The 19183-nt window shown below is 44.0% G+C and overlaps 1 long non-coding RNA gene across 2 annotated transcripts; it reads left to right on the forward strand.

Annotated features, from left to right (window-relative positions):
• The first annotated feature begins 9423 nt into the window (after positions 1–9423).
• LOC135303839 (uncharacterized) lies at positions 9424–18110 on the forward strand. Of its 2 annotated transcripts, none has more exons than XR_010365230.1 (3): positions 9424–9895; positions 10875–10999; positions 16140–18110. It is a non-coding gene; the product is annotated as an uncharacterized LOC135303839 (long non-coding RNA). The 2 variants fall into 2 exon arrangements; XR_010365231.1 differs by lacking the exon at positions 16140–18110 and adding an exon at positions 11540–12169.
• The last annotated feature ends 1073 nt before the right edge of the window (positions 18111–19183 follow it).

The raw sequence follows: 19183 nt of genomic DNA on the forward strand, positions 1-19183 counted from the left end.
TCACTGCTGAAAATAGCTTGATGCATGTATGCAGAACAAACCCTGGGTAATAAGTCTTTCTTTGGGGTCTGCTCCAAGCCCACTGAACCCATCAGGAGTCTTTCTATTGACTTCAGCTGGCTCTGGATCAGACACCTGTCATCTCTCTGGACTCTGCTCCTGCCTATTACTCATCCTTCCAGCTGGAGGAGATGGTGCTTGGTTCAGATGCAGGATCCTGTTGGTGGGAAGAGAGACCTACCTATTGTAAGTGCGGCATGCTCCCAGGTGATTGATGGGCAGCAGTGCAGTCGATTAACCTTCCTTCCTGAGAGAGCAGCTTCCATCTCCTCATCTCCACGAGGCTGAGAGCAGTCAAGGCCTTCAGCAGGGGAGGGCTGAGGAGCAGGATGCTCCCCAGAGGTGATTGGTTCCCAGTTCTCTCTGCATAGTGGATTTAGTGAATTCAGCAGACCTTGGGGTCAAGCATTTATTAGGCTAAGAGACTGTCAAATCAATCTGCTCTACTCCAGGCAAGTTCTACCAGGAGGATGGGTTTTGCCAAGACTCTGTCTCAGCAATAGATTGATGACTGCCTCCTGGTTGAGGCTGCCTTTCTCTTTTCCATTTTCTGTGAATCAGAGTATTTCCCCTCACTGACACCAATATTTTCTCCTTAGACAAATTTCATTAAGGAAACTGTTGGAAACTATCTGTAATTTAAGTCACAGGGAGAGTTCCAAACTCTGTAGTCCTTCCATTCTGTGTTATATTGACCCCAGGACCTTTCTTGAGACCTTGCTTTTTGACTACAGGTGTTTGAATTATGTTTCTGGAATTTTCTTTTCACCCTTTCCGTCCCTTGCCCCCCCAGTCTTTTTTCCAACTTATATCCTCTAGCAGTTACAGGCAGGCAGTCATTCTGATTTTTCTCTGCCTAACATCACAGCTTCTTAATGGAAAGAGAAATGCATTGTAAGAGCAAGTGCATTTCCTTTCCTTGACACTAATCCTGACTTCCTTGCAGATTCCTCATTTGTGTAACCAGGCTGTTGAGCACTATCACCAGCCAATTTACTCAAATGAAATTGTGTTATGGTCAGGCTTGCCCAGGGATGTCAGCTGCCAGAGGACACCCTCTGCACCCCTGTGGGCAGGTTCCAGCTGCCAGAGCTCTGCCTGATCTGCAGAAGTGCAAGGAAAGGGAGTCCAACACAGGAGTGCAGCCTAAGTGCAGCAAGGAAGGCTAAAGTCAGGTTTGAACATTTCCACCTTCACTTCTGCCAGCCTAATTGAGGGAAAATGCAGAGAAGTCTGAGTGAGCCCAGTGCTCTAAATCAGTTTCCAGTGATCCATATTGATGTGTTTCTTCCCCACCCAGCTGTCCCTTTCCTGCCTCCCCCTCTGCAGGAGCCAGCAGTGCTGCAGTGATTCCATTAGGATGTGGCTATGTGCATGCAGCTCATTTTGTTTCCCTCTTGTTTTCTTCAGGCTCAATTTGCTTTCTGTTGATTATAGAGTAGAATCAGAAGAGCCCTTCATTTCCTCTGGGCAGCATTTCTCTGTAATTCTTACCACACAGCTCAGTCACTTATTTTGTGAAGGTTTATTCACCAAAGGGGGTGTGACAAAAACCTGAGTTGAGGATAACTGAGTGAACAGCTCACCATCATCTCTTCCCCAAACAGTGGGTACCACTTCTCTAGGTAGGTGTCAGTGGTCCAATGGGGCTTGTCAGATTTATAGACTGAGGAGTTGGGACTGCACAAAGTCCAAGGAGTTCAGATAAATGGCAACATATTCCAAAAATTGGGCTAGAAAGCATAGACTTAAAAGTATAAAATAAAAGCAGTTGCATTAAGATGTATTTTTTTATTGCCATTTCAGTTGAAGTGGCTCAGAAGTGTCATTCTGTTGGGCCCTCAGTTACTGAAGGAACAGCACCACAAATATGAGGGGTTTTGCCTGCTGTGCTCAAGCATTTTCAACATTCACTCTTGTGCAAGGACCACAGCAAAATACTTTCTTTTCTGGTGGCTTACTGCAATTGCAGAAAGAATGAGCACTATCATAGATTCTTTAAGGGGTTTGAAGCAGGTACAGAATCTGCATTATTGTGAGGTACAAACTGCAGCTCTGTCACTAACACCACCTTGTTTTACTGGATTTATGTTAGGAACTATCTGGAGAATTTTGAAGGCTCTGTTTGAGCATCATATTGACATTACAAGGCTCAAGCCCAGCTCTGGCTGGGAGAGGGGCAGTTCCTAAGAGGAGCTAAATTGTATTGATTAAAGTCTCCTAATCAACAGAATGACTTCTTGCACAAAGTGCTATTGAATTTTCTGCAGACTTGAAACTGCAAAAATGCATAGACTTATTCGTAATCAATTACATTCAATACAAAACTTTGAAACCCAAGAGCTGTATCAGTCTAAAATGAAATTCAGGTGGTTTGTTTCTATTAGAGATTTGTGTTTCTGTTACCAAATTGAGACCTGATTTTCTGATATGTTTAGGTTGCCAGTAACGTGTTACTCTTGAACACCCCATCACTTGTTGCGTCTGGAAGTATGTTTAAAAAATTATCGTTTTCTGGCATGTCTTATAAAAAAATTCTTAGCTGTTGTTCTAAGATTTTTCTGGAGCTGCCATAGGTACCAGTCAGACTTTAGCATAGTGGATAGTCAGATATAAAATTTACTTTTCTTATCATAATGCCCTGCAGCAAACTGTCAGTTATGTGAATAAAAGCTGGAGCTCTCAGCTGCACTCCAGGGGCACAAAGACTTCCCTGACTTGGTGTTCCTTGTCAAACATGGTCACAGGGTCCCTTCACTGTGGGGCCTGAGTCAAGCAAGAATCAGGGAAAGCAAAAAGCCAATAACTCTGCTATTTTTACTGTTAGAGCAGCTGTGGGAAGAAAATCAAGCTGATCAGCCACAGTTACACCAGTGGCCTGTAGCCAAACTAAGGATGGAATTCTTACTTTCTGATTTTTGCTGCTGTTCCACTCCTCACAACTTATTTAGAGAGATCATACAATGAGAATGAACCAGCTTTCTTATCCTAATTCGGAGAAACAAAATAATTTGAAAGCCCACAATAGATTTCACATTAAAACTATCATTTGAGCCAAAGATAACCAGTAGATAACAGAAAGGGCATTTGAGAGACAAACTGGACTTCCAGGCTAGAATACACAGGTTATAGTTTTGGCAAATGTTAGACAAACAGTAGTTTATGACTTGTTTACTGGAATCTTCCTTCTTAAGGGGGTGTGTGTGCCAAAAATGAAGGGTAGGAACAATTCCAAGACCATCCCACCCTAGATTTTTCCTTTGTTTGGAGAGGGGAGGTGGAGTTCTGGAGGGGGATTTTGTGTGTGTGTGTGTGTAGAGTAGTTCCCAAGGCCCTATTCCTTAGTAGGAGGTGCTCTTTGTTCAAATCTTAATCCCAGTTTACTGTTGTTCATACCAGCCAGCTGGACTTGTATGTGTCACACAGTGCATTTTTTTTCCCCCCCTGAAACTGCATTTTGATAGATTTTGTTCCCAGCTTAGAGCCAAGCCTGAACAATGGGGGCAGGTACTGATGATTTCGAGCTTGCTGGCTTTTATTTGGAACAAGAGGAAAGCTGGTCTGGTGTCAGCAGTCATTACCTTCTGCCTGTGATGTGCTTTCCCCACACTGTGGCACTTGAGAGGCTGCTTTGTGAGCACGTTACTGTGAAAACAGACTTTTCCAAGGAACAAATGATCCATCCCCAGTGCAGTAGCCATATGCAGACAGCCCCCGCTGTAGCTCTGGCTTCCACCAGTATCATTTACAGACCTGAATATTTGTAGATATGCCAATTAAGCTGTGGTGGCACTATTTGTCACAGAAAGCTTGGCCATATAATAAAAATACCTCAGTCTCTGTTGGCAGACAATTTGAAGGGAGCTTCTGCTGCAGTAAATCAGATACTGATTATCTGATATAATATGTATATATATATATATTATATATATATAAATATATATATATATATGTGATACCTTCTATATATTATACATATTATAATTATATATTATATGTATATAGTACAATTATATAGTATAATTATATATAAGTATATGTTAAAATAATATATTATTATATATACATTTATTATTATCATTATCATTATTATTCCTCCTTGCATGGTTCCAGAATTGTAGGGTGGAGTTTCAGCATTTCTGGGGATCTGATTTAGTGAAGCTGGTGATGCTGCTCGTGTCAGGGGTGCAGGGCTGGCTGCTGTGAAACCACATACAAAGCAGTGAGACCTGACAGAAGAGCACTTCTATGGGACAGAACAATCCTAGGGCCCAAGAACAGGGCAATGCAAGAAATCCTGAAACTGTGTTGTAGTAGATTTTTTGGCAACTGGAAAAAATGACAGATTTCAAGGGGTTTCCACAAAGTTTGCTCCCTCCTTCAAGCATACATTCAAACAAGAGCATCTTGCCTGAGGTAAGTGTGACCCTCAGCAATTCCAGCAGTGATTTTAGCAGTGACTGTGCAGCACAATGCACGTGCCTATGAATCATCTGAGTCATCCTGACGCTGACTCGTGTGTTTATCACTGGAATAGCTGTGTGCACTTCCCTGGCCTCTAAAAACCAGCCTGGGTCTGTGCCCTGGGGTGTTTGTCACTCCACACTGGGCTGACAGGGTGCTGGTCATTCCATACACACCTGCAGGACAGAGTGCCTGACCTGCCATCCAGGTCACCTGCTGCTTTTCCCTCTGAGAAAAGGCAGAAGCTCCTCATGGCAAATGAAGCCACTCTGATCTTCAGCCACTGTCCATTTGCACATGAGTAAATAGGTTAAACTGTTCAGGAAATAATATAATTATTTCAGGAGTAACACAAAGTGGCAGCAGCAAAACTGAAAAGCAGCTCCTTGTGTTTTGCTCTGGGCTGCACCTGCCAGGGTACTGAAGACTCAGCACAGTTTTTGACTGCAATCATGTTAATGGGCAAGGGGAAATTTGGTTGTTTGTCACATTCACATTCTCTGAAAAATCCCTTCGCCTAGGATTTTTCTCCTGGGAAGCTGAGAAGCCTCAGAGAAAAAGGAAAACAATTTTATCTCATTTGCTTCTCCTGCGTTTTGCTGCTTTGGAATGTGGCTGAAGATTGTTTACCCACAGGTGATTGTTTCATTGGGTTCTGCTGTGAGTTGTTTTGACTCAATGGCCAATCATGGCCAAGCTGTGTCAGGACTCTGGAGAGAGTCACCAGTTTCATTATTATCTTTTCAGCCTTCTGTAAGTATCCTTTCTGTATTCTTTAGCATATTTTAGTATTTTTTAATATAATATAGTATCATAAAATAACAAATTAGCCTTCTGAGAACATGGAGTCAGATTCAGCATTCCTCCCTGCCACAGGGATCCCTGCAAATGTAATAGCTGTTAGAGAAGTTTGCTCTCTTCCTTCCTCCCAGGGGCACAGGTGCTCTCAGGATGGCTCTCCTGAGCTCAGTGCAAGGACCCTGCCCCAGTGACAATGGCCAAAAGGAGGTGAAATGTGCCCAACACACCAGAACTGTCTCTGCAAATGAGGGCAGTGAATTTCCTTACATTAGTTTTCATTTTCCTGCCTACTGCTTGGTGCTCTGGCTGGTCCAGCATCCTTCCCATCACCCAGCACATCTCCTCTGGGGAACTGCACAGGTTCCTCCTGCCAGCAGCCAGCACCCCACAGGATTTCCCTCCCTGACACAGGCAGGAAGGAGAACAATATGGAAGTAGAGTACAAACAGCAGCAATATGGTCTAAAGTGTGTTTGCATTCACAGCTTTCCTCCAGGATACAAGTAAACGTGGAGGAAAATCAGAATTACAGGAATGTTCACCTCAGCTCGGCAGTTTCCCAAGTCCTTCATCACCCCTCACCCTCTGGAAAGTTGCTGTGATCCTGCAGTGATCAGTGGATGTTATTTTTTCATAGCTTGTCCAACACAGTTCAGCCCTGGTGGACTCACAGCTCGTCCCTGCTGTAATAGGTCACCATATGCTTCACATCTGGCCCTACAAAAGGAGCCATATTACACATATGATGACAACTGGTTTAGGGCACAGCCTCCAGAGACTGATAACTGTGCCTAGCAGTCTTGACAATTTAGCAGTTTCATTAATCAGCATTAAAATCTCATTTTACTAGTACAGGCCTAATTACTACAAATCCAAATGATAACTAAAATAAGCAATTTCACGAGTTTTGTTATTTAGCAAGCTGATACAGACAATTTTTTTCTAAAATGTAGGCATTTAATAAAAAGCCAACAGCAAGTCCACTGCAGCATCTCATCAAAAATTGCTGGACCAAACTGACCTCAGCAGTGATGATAGAGCAGAAGTGTATTTAATCACAAAACAAGCAAAGGATGTAGACTATATATATGTTTTTTAGAATTCAGATCTTTCATTTGTCACAGGAGAAAGTGCTGCTTTAAAATTTCCTGGAATATCTGAATATTTGCTGTCAGGTGAGTATTTCTGTTTACATTTGGGATCTGACTCCGGCTTTTATTGGTGAGGGGGAAGGAAAAGAAAAAGAAGCCAGTTTCCAGACAGCTGTATGCAGGGAAATTATGTCTTCTCTTGTCTGTCTCACACAACACATCCTGGAACCCACTGGTATTAAAGTTTGGAACACTTATTTTCTACATGTTTGCTATAGGGGATTGAAACTTGATGTGAATTCTTTTCTTGAAATACTTGAAGTCTTCCTAAGAGGCTAAAACACAGGAGCCTGGAATATTTGCCAGATTAACCTTTAATAATTTTCTACTAATTCATTTCCCACAATTACTCACTGACTGCTGTGTACAATTCCATGTTTGGGGTTCTTCCCCAGTGTCCTGACAGCCTTTTCCTAACGTTCCATCCTCTAAGACACGAACAAGGGGAGGCTGTGCCACATTCTAACTTTCAGTAATTCGTATTGTGAGACAGCTGCCTGCAGAAAGTCAGCCTGGGGAACAGAAAAATGTCTTTAAAAAAGAGCCAGGGGAAGAAAACAATTTCCTTCTCTTCTTCACTACTCATCAAATCAAAATCCATCTTGTGTGTGCCACCGCTGTGTGGGTTGGAAAAAGGAAACTGCATTCTCTTCAAGTCAAACACTTTCTTCTTGAAAAAGGAAGTTTCTATTGAATTTACTGAAAATTTGCACCCCAGATTCAGTGCAGCAGCAAGGTGCATACACCTCTGTAAACTTCTGCAGGATCAGGGCTGCTTTGCCCTGATGATTATTTTGCAGGTGGTTTGTTATAAGGGGAAATGCTCCAGAAGTGCTCTGTTACTGCTCTGAGTGTGCCCTGTGGGCACCTCTTCCAGAGCACACAATTCCTGCAGCACTGGCAGCTGGAATTCCCCCTTTTGCTGCTGAGGGACAGAGAATTGTTTCATTCTCCCAATGCAAGGGTGACTAAATGCACTTTTGATTGAATTTTGATGATTTTTTAGGCAGTATTTATTGCCAGGTATGATGAACCCATTTTAAATTCGTTTTGTTACAGCTACAAAGTGAGGAAAGGCATTTATCCCAGGCACTGCAATTAAATTTGGTTTTCTCTAAATCCCACCTTTCAGTGAGGTAGCTGTCAGGGATGCTGGCCTGGAGCTGTCCCATGAGGTTCCCTTCAAGGCCACCTGCTGTCCTTCCTGGCTGACTCCCTGCCAGGCTGGACACTGGAAATCCCTTGAAAACTCTCGTTTTTTTTCCAGCTGCCAAGAACTGTGGTGCTCTTCAAGGAAAATACAGTTGATGTACTGGATTCCTCACACGAGCAAGTCTCCAGAGCTGGAATTTATTTTAAGCTTTGATTATTTTTAGAGCAGCTCTTGCTGTTGTTGTCAAGCCCATGCTAAAGCAATTACTGTCTGCGAGGGTCACCTGGAGTTCAGTGTCACTGAGAAACTTGGAGCAGGGCAGAGAATGGCATGAGCTGCTCAGCAGAGGGGCTGACACAGACTTAAAGAAGCAGAGCAGCTCCCTCTCTGACTCCCTGCTTTATTATTTTTTTCAAACAAGAAGCAGGTTTAAGCCCTTTCCTTTCATGGCATCAAGCCATGTTGCCAAAAAAACCCTCTCCTGCTCCAAGCAGCCAACAGGCCCCCAAAATGCAATCCCTGGCATGTGCTGGGGGCAGCTCCAGCCTCCTCCTGCCTGGCCCCTTGGGGGGATGGAACAGCCAAGGCACCACTGGGTGTCAGAGCAATCCAGCCAGACGAGATGTGCTTTGACACTCAGTCCAAAAGCGATGGGCTGAGATGCGACAAAGAGCACATGAGAGCCAAAGCAGGGAATGAACACGGCCATCCATCCAAGGGAACTCCTCCAATGTGCTTTCCCCACTCTGGATCAGCTGCTCCTTCCCTGTCCAGCTGCAGGGAATGGGCTGTGTGTCACTGCTGCAGGAGAGGGAACTCTGCTGCCTCCGTGCAGCTTCAGTTCCCTTTTCTTGTGTTGCTGTGATATTTTCTGAAAAATCCTCTTTGCCCAGGATTCTTCTCCTGGGAAACTAAGAGCCCTCAGAGAGGAATGAAAACGATAATTATGTGATTTGCTTCTCCTGTTTTGCTGCTTTGAAATGTGGTAGGTGATTGTTTCATTGGTTTCATATTAATTGTTTTTACTTAACGACCAATCACGGTCCAGCTGTGGCTCTGAAGAGTCACGAGCTTTCATTATCATTCTTGTTAAACCTTCTGTCTGTATCCTTTTTCTTTAGTATAGTTTAGTATAGCATTTCTTTAATATAATATCATATAATATAATAAATCAGCCTTCTGAGAACATAGAGTCAGATTTACTCATCTCTCACCTCGTCCTGGGGACCCCTGCAAGCTCAACATTCTTGTTTGCCAACTTTCCTCCAGGAACACATTTAGATGGCTTAGGAGGCTGATTTTTCTGCTCAGTCCCTTGGCTGGAGAATCACAGTGTAATGCAAGGCAGCTGTTCCTGCATCTGAAAGCTCTGAGAGCAAGAGATTTCTGCAGGGAGAAAGCTGCGCAGGGCTGGACACAGCAGGGATGCTGGGCTGGCTGCTCAAAGCAGCCTCAAGGACCATTCTAGGAGTCTGTGTCAGAGCCCTGCCCACCACAGGAGCACTGCCCAGCCCAGGTAAGTGCTACATTCCTGCTGGGAAAGCCACAGTCATTGCTTTTCTCCCAGCCCCACTCGTGTGGGGCTGTCCCAGAATGGGTTCTATTTTAACAGCTATGTTGCAGAGAAAAGTAGGATGGATGTAGCTGTTGTGTGAGGGGGGGAGGAAAGTTAAAAAAAAAAAAAAAAGTTAATCAGAAAACTGCCTTCTCTTTTTTTTTGCCTTTTCACTTTTTGGGGGGCTGAGGAGTTCCACTGCTCCATTTGTAGCAGCTGCAAGGGGAGGGCTCCTTTACACCTTTGTATTTCTATCTGCGTGTATAAATGCACCAAATCTCGTGTTCACTTTTGTGTGTACACACAGCACAAATGAAAACCTGCTGGTGTTTTTCGCATGGTCAGACATCCTCAGGGGTTAGGACAGCTGGTTCTGTGGGGTACCCACAAACACACACACACACTTTGAGAACTGGTTTCATTGTACCCAGCCACGAGGGTTTTTAATAACATTACTCAAGAAGTTGCAAGAGATTTATTTTCAGACTCTCTGCCACTCATGAGAATACCTACTCACAGATAAATCTGTTTATTAACTCTGAGTGGTGATTATAGGCAATCCTCAAGACAGACCTCTTAGACTTTACAAAAATGCTGCACTTTTCATCGCCAATCGATTTTATAAGTCCTGTGCAACTGCAAATGAGCAGGGAGAGCCCTGATCCTCCACCCAGGAGAGCCAAAAGCTCTGCTGTTAACCTCCAAACTGCAGGTGAGCTGCTGGTACTGGGTTTTATTTGGTAAGTGAGAACAAAACCCAAATAAGAGTTTTGATACCACTTTTGGTCGAAATAGAATACATTTTGTTCTCTGATTGTTATTCTCATATTTAATACTGAGAAGTAAGTATACTTAATAATAAATATAAGTAAGAATATTTAGTAACATATATAAGTAGTATATAGTAGTATACTATATAATAATATGTAAATATAAGTATATTTAATAATGAGAAGTAATTCTATTTAATAATAAATATAAGTAAGCATATTTAGTAATATATATAAGTAGTATGTAGTAATATACCATATAGTACCTATAGTAATCTATAAATATAAGTATATTTAATAATGAGAAGTGTATCAGGTAAGCACAGCAGGATTAAAATAATTCCCTGATGAAGAGAAGCCTTCAGGAAAGGGCCAGGCTTTATTGTCAGTGAGGGTGCTGTCAGCATAAATAATTATCATGAACTTCAACTTCAAGCAATCAAACTTCATCATATCGAAGGAGCCCCATTAAATGCTCAGCTTGTTCTTCATTTGATCAATTCCTGAGGGAAGGAGAGGCTGCAGAAATCAATAGGGCATGGCTGAGGGAGCCAGGCTGTCTTGGTGGTGTCTGCCAGAGGGAGTGGAGCCACCTAAGGAGGGAGGTTGTGTCACCCTGCAGGGACAGAAATGCCCAGGAGCCCTGGAATGGCTTGGAGCAGACAAGGAGTTCCAAAGGCATCTGGGCTGGGGGAAACCAGGCTCAAAACTCTTTTTTTTCTAGAGCTGCTGTTCAGCTCCTCCCTTGGTTTCACTGTTCCCAAGGCTGAGGGTGGCATCTGCTGTGCCATGAGGATGCTCCACTCACTCAGGGCAGCGGGGCTGCTCACTGCTGCCTCAGCTCTGCCTTCCCCTGCCCTCGGAGACACCCAGAGAGTGATCCAGGCTGCAGAGCACCTTCTGTTCCCTCTCTGTTTGTAGCTGTTCCAGTCAAAACATGCCTGGTTTCAATTTGCTGGTTTTTATGTCTTCATTCACATCTTCTTCAGAGGAGAGAATGAAATGCTGGGCATTAAAGGGGAAAGATCCTGGATTTGTGTGCAGAGGTAAGAACACAGATCTAACCCTCTAGATTGATCTTTGATATTCATGACATTTAGGCTTGGGTCACTGTCCCTGACATGGTTTAACCCCAGCCAGCAGCTGAGCCCAGCAGCCACTGTGTCCTGGGGTGACTTTTTAGTGCTGCTTAATATTGCTCACTTTTTTGTGCTGGTGAATGCTTTGCCTGTTAAATAAATGGGTTTTCCCCCCTTTTCTCCAAGTAAATATTTGCTTTCTAGAGCAAATTCTAACCCCCTTTGGAGGTTTTCTCCCAAATTTGCCCTAAACCAGGACATGCTCCCTCCACATGAGAATGGGGGAGAGAATGGGAAGGGTGGAGGTGAGAAAATCCTGGGCTGAGGTAAAGACAGTTTAACAGGGAAAGCAAAAGCCATTTGTGCAAGCAAAGCAAACCAAGGGGTTCATTCCCCTATCCCAGGGCAGGTGGGTGCTCAGCATCCCCAGGAGAGCAGGGCTCCATCACCTGCAGGGTTACCTGGGAAGACAAACACCAGCACCCCCTTCCCTCTTTCTTCCCCCAGCTCTCCGTGGCAGTATGATGGTCTGGAACATTCCTGGGCTCAGCTGTCCTGGCTGTGTCTTCTCCCAACCCCTTGTGCACCCCAAAAAGAGCCTTGAGTGCTGCTCAGCAGGAAGGAAAACATCCCTGTGTGACCAACCTTGTTTCCAAAACACAGCCCCATACCAGCTACTGTGGAGGAAATGAACTCTGCCCCAAAATCCACCCCATCCCTAAATCAGCCCCTTTCACCCTGAGCTTCTGTTCCACTTCTTGTAGGAAAAGAGAGCCCAGCAAAGCTGAAACAATTGGCACAGATCTTTAACTGCTTTCATGTCTCATTATTTAAAAAAAACACCCTGTCACTTTGGAGTTATTCTATTAATCAATGTACTCACATTGAAATATTTCTAAATGAAAAAAAAATGGCAAGAAGATTATGTTTTTTCCCCCTCATATTTTGATCACAGAACCGTGGGAAAAAACTTCACTTGAAAAGCACCCTGAAAAATAAATAAGGACAAGGCCATTTACAAAGTAAAATGCCTTTTCATTTGGAAGCTCTCTGCTCCTCCCCATTTACAAGTGTGAGCCTTGCACTGAGCTTTGTGGATCCAATTGTTTCACCAAAAGGAGAACATGAGAAGCTGCTTCCAAGTTGTGCCTCAGAATGTGTTTTATGTCAGAACTGTTGCAGAGGACACAGATAAAGGCTTTACAAACAGATTTAGTGGGTTTTCCCTTTCTGATTGCTGGTTGAATATTGAGAAACTCGACCTGATTCAGAGCAGCAATAACATAGCCTCCTCTTTCAAGTGGCCTTCAGGGCACAAAGGAGCCTTGCTCCAGTCCTTGGAGGAAAGAAAGCAGATCCTGTTAGCCTTTCCCCCAGCAGGTTCAGAGTGCAGCCTTAAACCTGCAGAGAGAGCATGGCCAGCTTTCCCTGGCCTTTTCCAAACACACCAGCACAGCTTCCAGCGTGCTGCTCCCACCTTTCTGTGCTGGCTGTGGCTGACAGACAATTCTGCATGCCTGCTGATTGCTGGCACTCCCAAAGCCTGTTGTCCAGTGTTATTATGATATTTTATGAAAATCCTTTTGATAGGATTTTCTTCTGAGGAGCTGAGAAGCCTCAGAAAAGAAATGTAAACAATAAACTATCTGATAGTTGTGGAATGTAGTTTGGACATTGTTTACCAACAGGTGCATCCTGGATTGGTCCATGTGAGTTGTTTCTATTTAATGACCAATCAAAGATGCAGCTGTGTTGGACTCTGAGATTTTATTATGATTCCACTCCTTTCCTTTACAGCTTTCTGATGAATTATTTCTCTCTATTATTTTTAGTATATAATTTTAATATAGTATCATAAAATACTAAATCAACCTTCTAAAACATGGAGTCAAGATTCTCATCTCTCCCTTGTCCCAAGACCCTCAAACACAACCACAATCCAGGGCAATAGCGCTTGAGATGAGGGGATCCTGCCTGTTTGTGCTGCTCTCCCAGCAGAGCAGCTGCTTCATGCGCCGTGCCCAGCCCTTCCCATGGTGTGGGGACCCACAGGGGCCACTGGGAAGGCACCCAGACAGGCCCTGGCCACCAGCTGGGAGTGACAACTGGCCCCAGGCTCCAGCTGGGAGCAGGGAATTGCCAGCTGGGAGCTGCACCCTCCACCTTGCCCAGCAAAGCACTGGCATCAATGCCAGGATCCAGAGTCCAGCTGTGTTCCCTGTCCCCTGTGCTGCCTTGGATGGAGCTTTGGCATCCTCTGGCTTTGCTGGCCGTGGTGTTCATGCCCACGGGCTGCAAGTGTGCAGCTGAAACCTCCTCCTGAAACCTCTGTGTGCTGCTTTGGGCTGCGGGTAACTCTCCCTCCTGCCTGCTATGGGCTGCTCAGGAGGTGATGCCAATAATACAGGAAAGTTTAAAAAATAGTTTAGAGAAAGCTTAACTCATAATACAGAAAAGTTTAACTCCTGCTGAGGTGGGATTACATGGAACCAAGGCCTTTTCTCCTCTCAGCCCACCCAGGAGGGGCTGGGAGGGGACAGAGGCAGGAGAGCTGGCCCCAGCTCACCCCGGGGACATCCCAGCCCATGTGGGCTCGTGCTGGGGAAGAAGGAGCAGAGGGCAGACCCAGTGACAGCATTTGTCTCCCCAGGTTGCCATTATGGGAGCTGGACCCTGGGGATGGCTGAGCTCCTGCCTGCCCAGGGGAACTGGGGAGGGAATTCCATGCTTTGCTTTGCTTTGTGGCTTTTGCTTTCTCTATTAAACTGTCTTTACCTCTCTCTTTACCTGGAAAATCCTTTTCCAGGGTTTTCCTCCCTTCCACCCTTGCCATTCTCTCCCCCATCCCTCTGGGGGGAGTGAGTGGCTGGGTGGGTCTTAGCTGGGGTTAAACCTTGACACCTTGGAAAAAAATGTTAAATATCTGTAGCAGGAAGCCCTCAAATGAAACTGCCAACCATTCATCACAGAGAATTTATGGATGTCTCCCGCTCACATCTTAAACCTTGCATTCACTGAAGGCCACAGCACTCAGATATTACTGCCACGTATCTTACACAAACAGGGACTCAAGTAACCTGAGGTCAGGGAGTGGGGGAGCATGGAAAAGCTGTCACTGTGTCCTCCTCCCATTTTTATTTCTCTGGATGTATCCTAGATGCGTTTTAGTAAGTAGGAGCTGTCAGTATAACATCTTGCCTTCCTCACATCCTATGTGGAAACATTAAAATAACATTAATAATAAGTTATAATTGATTATATATGAGTTAGTTATAATTAAATAATAATAATTAATAGCTTATTAAAATAACATTAAAATAAGCATTTCATTTTTGATCCAATGATCTTGGAGTGTTTTGAGGGACGGGAGCAGACTGGAGGAACAGGCCAAAATTCAGCCAGGACAAACACAAGTCCTGCACTGTGGAGGGAGCTTATCAGACCCCTGTGCTCAGCATGTAAGGAAGGAAAAGAAACTCTGCAGATTTTATTTTATTTTATTTTATTATTTTATTTTATTTTATTTTATTTTATTTTATTTTATTTTATTTTATTTTATTTTATTTTATTTTATTTTATTTTATTTTATTTTATTTTATTTTATTTTATTTTATTTTATTTTATTTTATTTTATTATTTTCACCATCCAATTCTGCCACAGGAGTGTCCCCACTGCAGTGGGGGCAGTACAATAATAGCATGTCAACCCCAAAATCCCTGCCCTGCATTCAAGACTCTTGGGATCAGACCTTGCCATATTTTATAGCTTCAAAATCAAGACTAGAGCTGGCAGTTTTCATCTTTGGGGGTGTCATTACCTTCAATTAGCACTGAGAAACTGAGGAGTCTTTGTGACTCACATAGCAAAGCCAGAATAAACTGTCCTAAGGTTTGAGAGCAGCTTCAAATATCACTTATTTCCATCCCAATTTGTCTTCGAATTGGCTCAAGAAAGCCAGCCCATCAAAGATCAATATCCTTCAGGGAACGTGTGGGAGGAAGGGAAGAAGAGTGATGGGGAGATGATTCCCACGTTGCTCTGAGGCACATTAATATTTCCCTGGCCACAGAGCACAGGTGAGCTGAACTCCAAGACCAGGTGGGTTTTGCTGCAAGATGCATAACACTTGAATGAGCCAGGAGCCCTGCAGGTATCTTTAGCCAAGATACCAAACATTCAGTGAGAAAACAGGAAGAAAGGGTGGTAACTGAGGACCAAAGCAGTTGGCAGAGGCTCAGTATATAAGACAGCAATTCACCATGACAAATGTAGGCAATAATGTGCATCACTCTGCACAGTCAGAGCTAGAGACTGTAAAGATCATGTAAGAATTAACCTAATACCAGGAAAAAACCCCAATAAATCCCAAAAAAACAACCAACCGAGCAAGCAAACAAAAAACACCAACACCCCCCCCCCCCAAAAAAAAAAAAACCCAAAAACGGCAGAAAAAAGCCAAAACAAAACAACAAAAACAACAACAAAACCAAAGAGGACATTATCCTCCAGTAATTCATTTTTTGGGAAAGGACTGGCTGGTGTGCCCAAGGCTTGAGAACAGGGCACAGTGTGGTGGCAGTGCCACAGTTCACACTTCTATAAGAGGCTTTATCATCAGGCAACAGCACTTAATTTTGCTCTTAATAAAAAATGTCAGGAGATTAAGACCAAGCTGAAGATTCCTACTGCCACCCTGGGATTTAGAGGTTATGCTGAAATCATTAATACAACCACTATTTGAACTCTTTTGATCACCAAGTATTAAATTCATCCCTAAGTACATAAATCCTAGGAAGCAGGAAAGCAGAGCTACCAGCATTGCTGCTCCTTTTTCATCTGCTTTTCTCATCATTGCCCGTGCTTGTAATGTCCCTCAATCACCTCCTGAACTGCATAAAGAACCCACAATCCCTCCCCATAAAAAACTCTCCTAAATTATCCTAGAAGATCCAGGGATTTTTTTTAATTTCAGACTCTCAGAGCATCCATTAAAATCCCAGGTGGCTTTGTTCCCTCCCTGGAGCTCGTGTTCATGATTTGTGCTAGAGAAGCAGGCTTGGCCCTGCCCCTGCTCCTTCCAGCAGGCAGGTACTTCTGAAATTTCAGGTATTTCTGAAAGAAAAGAACCTTGATGCATTTGCAGCACCCCAGCTGTGACAGCCCAGCAGAGGCAGTGCAGTGCTGGCAGAGGGTGAGACACATTTCATTATTTTTTATGCTATTATTTTTTTAATTTTTTTTATGTTATTATTATTTTTGTGCTTAACCTTATCCCTGTGCTGTGGTGATAAAGAAGAAAGTTGTTTTGTTTTGGTGGGGTTTTTTTTTTGTTTTGTATTTAGGGGTTTTTTGTTTTGTTTGTTTTTTGGTTTTTGGTGGTTTTTTGTGTGGTTTTTTGTGGTTTTTTATTTTTTGTTTGGTTTTTTTGTTTGTTTGGTTTTTTAGGTTTTGATTTTTTTTGTTTTGTTTTTTTTTGGGTAAAATGAGTGCCTAATATAAAACCTGCCCTCTAAAACCAGAAGACCTCAAGCCATTTATTAAGCCAAAATTGCAAGTAGATGAGTCAGCACAGTAGTCAGGGAACTCCAACAGCAATTTCTTATTGTTGTTTTAGAAGTTCTTAACAAATATTCCCAAGTCAGACAAAGGATTATGCTAATGAGCCTGCTGAGCTGACACTGCCTTTCCACAACTTTTTTAAGACAATGGCCACATTTTCTTCTAAAAGCAACTCTCTCATTAGCAGGAAGGCTCCAGAACCCATTTTGGTTCTCACAGAGAAATAATTCCTCTAATTGTATTTTCTATTTGACTTCAAGCAGTATTTGAACAAAACTGCCACTCCAAAATATTATGGCACTGTTCCACAGCCTTTCTTTTCACATCCTTACATCTTTTCCACCTTTAAAATGAAGATTCACATGAAGCCTCTACCTGCTCCTGCAGTAAGGTGTTCTGTGTGTTGGGTTTTCTCAAGTGCCCCTCAGCACAGCACAGACAGCTCAGGTGAGACTGCAGGATCTCTCGGGAGGTGGAACGGACTCAGCAAGGCTTTAGGCTTTCATTTCTCAGCCAGACTGGGGAGTCTATCCATCAGCCCTGCCCTGCCACGCTGCTGAATCCATTGGCACGTGTGACAAGGACAGCTATTACCCCGTGTCCGTGCTGACAGCTGGGCTTGAGATCAGGAATTTGTCAGCTTCCCTTCACAGAACAGTTGAATAGATCAGGTGAGGACATTGCAAGATTTCCCCACTCCCCCACCCCAATAAAACCTCAACATCTGGTGATAACCTAAAGCCTAAGTAAAATTATGGACTTCATGACATCAATAAGCAAGCAGCAATGGCAGAGCTGTGCTATAAACCATCTCCTGACTGGGCTGACAAAGCATCCAGGAGTCAGAAAACGAATTCATTATCATCAGAAAAGTTAGCACCTTTCAGCAGTGACTTTCCATGTGTCCTTCAAGTGCCAGTGATAATTATTGGGGGGAGTATTTCAGGTTTGTCTGAGTTTTGGGGACTGGCCCAAAAGTGTTGATCGCTTAAACTTCACCTCTCTTAGGACCAGGAGCAGGTTTGAGTTGGATGTAAATGGTGCTGGGCATGGAACACTGTGCTGGGAGCCTGTGCTGCTCACTGGCCACCACTGTCCCATTTTGAGACAGTTCCTAAAGTCTTGTTCTTCATTTCCTGTGGCTGCTCTCAGGAGCTTTTCCTGGCCTTTTAAGACTATATTAGAAAGTGGTATGGTACTTCAAAGAAAAGAACTTGCAGGCATGCTCCTGCCCAGAGCTGGCAGAGGTTCACTGGCCTTACAGTCCTATAATTTCCTTCCTCTAGTGATGCCTCAGGTTTGGCTTTTCTATTTCTCACATTCTGTGCTGCTTTAGTGTGTGGGTCTGGGCTTCACATGAGGGCATGGTGAGCTCTGTGCACAGAGCAGGGAGACAAAACAATTCCTGCTCCAGCTGGGCACCAAGGACAAATGATCCCAATCTCAGCCCAAGAGCACAAACCCCGTGGGCTGCAGAGAGAAAAACAAGCAGGATGGGACTGCAGGGGCTGCAGCTGGAACTGGACACTGAACTGCAATGTGCACATGGAGCAGAGCTGATCCCAGGGAGAGACCCCGGCAGCGCTCGTGCATTTTGGGGCCATTTGGGTTCATCTTGGGTGCAGCCCTGGCTGGGCTCTGGTGCTGCCCAAGGTGCATACATGGAGGAGATCCTTGGAATGAATCCCTGCTTTATTCTGTAGCTCTGCCCAGCCTCTGCTCTGGGGCAGCCTGCACAAGGTGTCACTACAGGGAAATATCCGAGCCAGTCCCCAGCTTAGTGAGAGATCATCCCTTTCTCCCTGAAGAGCAAAAGCCAAGCTGTGCCTCTGCCCCCTCTGCTCCCCTTGATGCCTTAGGATTTTAGCTTCTATAGTTTTCAAACCCTGCACTGCATTGGTGCATAACTCCAAACTGCATACAGAGTTAACTGTCTTCACATTGTGGTCAGACAGAACATTCCCTCTGAGCCTGTGATCCAAGGACTCCCTACAGCCTCAGGCCCTGAAAAGTATAAACAGAAGTGAGTTGTGGGGGGGAAACTGGGCAAATACGACTTCATTACCTGAAAGTGTAATTGGAGGATTAACCCTGCTATGTTACTGGACCAACCTTGTGTCTGTCTGAAAAACTCATGACCATCATCCCTCTTGGGTGTAGCCTCAGAGGCCTCTGACTGCCCCAGGTGTACCTGTTTGAAAGCTTTTAACAAATACCCACTTTGTTCTCTTAATCTTGTCTAGCCTCTGTTCTAGGCAGCCACTCCAAGGCATGACTCTCTGCTGGGCACAGAGAGGGAGAAATGTCCTTGTCAGGAGATCCCCCCAAGCCTAACAGGAGGGCAGTGGAAATAAACTCGTCCTTACAGCCTAAAGTGCTCAGAAGCAAATTCTGAGACACAAAACTCCATTAGGTCTAGAACTTAGCACCAGTCAGGCTTAAAATTAGTTTGTAAACAATTAAGATATGCTAATGCTGTTAGAAAGTATAGACTTACAAGAATTCTGTAAAAAGGAAAAAAAGAAAGATGTGCCAAACTTCCTAATTCCCCAGCTCAGCAAACAAGTACCAGCTATTTGGCTTTTCCAAGA

The sequence above is a fragment of the Passer domesticus genome, chromosome 6 (genome assembly GCF_036417665.1).
Source record: "Passer domesticus isolate bPasDom1 chromosome 6, bPasDom1.hap1, whole genome shotgun sequence".
Taxonomy (NCBI): domain Eukaryota; kingdom Metazoa; phylum Chordata; class Aves; order Passeriformes; family Passeridae; genus Passer; species Passer domesticus.